The sequence below is a fragment of the Lissotriton vulgaris genome, chromosome 11, assembly GCF_964263255.1.
Source record: "Lissotriton vulgaris chromosome 11, aLisVul1.2, whole genome shotgun sequence".
NCBI classification, from domain to species: Eukaryota; Metazoa; Chordata; class Amphibia; order Caudata; family Salamandridae; genus Lissotriton; species Lissotriton vulgaris.
In genome coordinates, this window is record NC_141699.1 from 52,653,746 (window position 1) to 52,657,373 (window position 3,628).

A 3,628-nucleotide genomic window follows, 5' to 3' on the forward strand; every position below is an offset into this window, starting at 1 on the left:
CAGAACAACTCTAAATACAATCACTTATTGTACAATGTCTATTCTATTTTCAGAAATGTATTCCTTACAAAAACCAACGTGGAGTTGATTCAAACAACCAAGCAGGGGACTAAAGGAATTTACAAGAACACAAAGAGATATACAAGATAAGTAGACATTTTTTAAACTCAAACATGCTTTAAGTTACAAAACCATTACCACGTTTTTTTACAAATTTAAAAAAAGAGTGAGTACAAATGAAAAAAAGAGCGTAACAGTGAATCTGAAAAAACAAAATTCAAGCTTTTTTAAAAATTGAAAAAGAATATAATGAGAAAAAAATAAGGGGCCCATTAGTATCACAGGCGGATCGCCACCACCAGCATGGCGGCGGCGATCCGCCCGTGATCCGACCCCACCAGCCATCCACTTCCCCAGCTGCCAAGGGAGGAACCAAGGCAGACGGAAAGACAAAGTCCACCCGCCAACCTAATGACCCTTAAAGACTTAACAACCATGTTTTTTTTAAATAGATAGAGACTAAAGACCAAAGCAAAACAAGCAAATCACCCAGAAAGTCAACACAGATCACATGTTTTAAAAATATTAAAACTTTTGATTCATTTCTATTCTATTCTACATCTCATTGATTACGACAACCAAGCAGTATCCTTCAAGAAACTACGAAATATCCAACATATATACAAAGTAAGTATAACTATAAGTTAGAAATTAGTCTTAAAAACCGTGCAAGTGACTACCATGGCTTTTCCTTTTGAATGTTTTATGATTTATGCATGCTTTTCAAGCACTTACCTTCCCCCAAATATTTATTACTTTTTCAATATAGTGAATTTGGGGGGAGGGTTGGGGGGAAATCCACCCGCCCCCATCTTCCCATAATATCATGGTAATAGCTTGTGTATTTGTGGGGGGAGATCCCTCACACCCCACATCTTCCAATGTGTACATTATAATCAAATGCGTATTTGTGGGGGGATACACCCCACACCCTCGTCTTCAAATGTTAACCTTATAAATAAATTAGTATTTGTGGGGGGGGGGAGACCCCCCACACCCCCATCTACCTATAATAACGTTGTAAAGGCATGCTTCTTTATTGGTGAAGACCGCCTTTACACCCCATCTACCCATTAATACTTTTAAATAGCATGCGTATTTGTGGGGTGAGACCACCCACACCCCCATCTACCCATAATTACGATATAAAAGTATGTGTCTTTTTGAGGAAGACCACCCACACCCCCCCTTCTATCCATCATTTCCTAGAATAAGCATAGATAACTTCTCTGAAATATCTTGTAAAGACTTATGTTCATTAAGCAACATGCGTAGAAATGATAGCTGATAGAAATTTTTTTTTTTACATTCAAACAGATTTACCAACAATGTCAAGCAGCAACCGTGCATCGTATGTAAAATCTCGGACAGGGAATAACCTTCTTAAGTATGATGGGTACCTCTATTGTAAAGATAAAAGTGTTGAACCCAGATGTCATTGGAGGTGTGTGCAATACTTCTCTTCCCATTGCACAGGCAGAGCGGTTACTCTGGAAGAAACCGTGGTTAGGACAACAGAGCATAACCACTCTACTTCTGCAATGGAAATAGAAGTAAGAGAAAATGTCCAACAGATCAAACTTCTCGCACACACCTCCAATGAAAATTGTGGAACAATACTGAGGGAAGTGGCTCAGAACATACCGATGCATGTTGCAGGTAGCATGCCCTCCATCCCCAACCTTAGGCGGATGGTTCAAAGAGAAAAAGTATCAAGTAATCCACTCCCAATAACACCCCGTAACTTTGAAGATATTAACATCCCTAGTAATTTATTGATGACTTTCTCCAATGAATCTTTTCTTTTATATGATAATAGAGACTTACTAAAAAGAATTTTGATTTTTAGCACTAACCATAACATTTTAACTCTTGTGAACAGTCAAATTTGGATGATGGATGGGACTTTCAAATCAACACCCCATCCATGTTCTCAAATTGACACTGTTCATGCTAGCATAAATAACACCACAGTCCCTCTAGTCTATGCTTTGCTGCCTGACAAACGTTCTTCAACATACACTGAATTTTTGTCAGTATTAAAAAACAGAACCATGAATGAAAGTCCTGCAAAAATAATATTAGATTTTGAATTGGAAATGATTATTACAATCACAAAATGATACCCTGCAACACAAATTCAAGGATGTTTCTTTCACTTTTCGCAGGCTTATTGGCGCAAAATACAGAAATTATCCTTGGTTGAGGAATATTTGTCAAGCAGCAAGTTACAATTTGAGTTAAAGAAACTAACAGCATTGTGTTTTGTACCACCTGAGAGTGTAGATGAGTACTACACTGCAATTACTGAATCAGATTTTTATACCCAAAATGAAGAAAAATTGGCACCAATTTTAAAATATTTTGAGGATACCTGGATTGGCCGTCTAAGCAGGTCGGGTCGCAGGAGGAAACCCAAGTATCCTATTGAATGGTGGAACTGCTATTCAACCTGCTTGGAAGGTGGTGCCAAAACAAACAATGCAATTGAGGGTTGGCATAATTCTTTTAATAAAACAGTAGGTAGACATCATCCTAATATATATCAGTTTCTGGAAATTTTGAAAAAGGAACAAAGTTTCCAGGAAATGAGACTAGCGCAAGCACTTTCAGGTAGTCTGAATCCACGGATTTCCAAAAGAAGCAGAGAAATGTCTGAGAGACTATTGGCTAAAATTCTACTATTTTCGTTGATGGTGGCTTCAAACTACCTTGAAAGTATTGCTTACGTTTTACATAACTGAAAATTAAAAGTATTAACAACATTATGGTATTACTTGACATTTTTTCTTCAGTCTACAATTCGATTGGAATTTTTTAAAACATTTTTTTTAAAAAAAAGGAAAGTTGGGGTTCCTACATTTTGCTGACTTCTTTTTTTCAACACAATGGGACCGCTTAATAATCCTTGAGTCACCATTGGTCATCAACACCAATCTTTGCCCAAAACCATTTTTCTATAAGAACTAAAGAATATCCCAGAATATCCTGATTTTACTTTTCAAATTCACAAATCCAGGACAATATTTCCAAAAGGCAATTTGGTTTGCCTTGATGCATTGCATACATGCAAACTCCTTTTATCCAAGAAATAAAAAAATACGCAATATTCTTTGTTAATTTCCAACATCCAAAAAAGAATGCTTTTTGAAGACTAAGACTTTTAAAATAAGGCAACTTCGTTAGCCTTATTCAAGTAAAAATTGTAATTTGACTGATGACAATCACTCGCCAAAATCCAAGACAATGAATATTGCTGGTTCTCAACAAGGTAACTTCCAATAAATTTCACAAACCATCTTATTTCAATCAATCATTTTTTTAAGACTAATGCCAAAAATCCAAGGCCCTTATTTATGAGGCCTTGCGTCAGTTTTGCGCCGCCGGTGCGTCACTTTTTATGACGCACCAGCGGTGTAAAAAATGTGCCTCATTGCGCCATATTTAAAAAGTGACGCATCTAGGTAGATGCGTCACTTTTTAAACCCCTGCGCCACATTATACCTGCGTAAGGTATAATGTATGCAGAGGGGGCGTTCCCCCGCGAAAAGCCTCGTAATAGTGACGC

General features: G+C 37.2%; 1 pseudogene; it reads left to right on the forward strand.

Moving 5' to 3' along the window:
* Positions 1 to 1,388: 1,388 nt before the first annotated feature.
* Positions 1,389 to 2,804, forward strand: LOC147678943 (uncharacterized; annotated as a pseudogene).
* Positions 2,805 to 3,628: the final 824 nt, after the last annotated feature.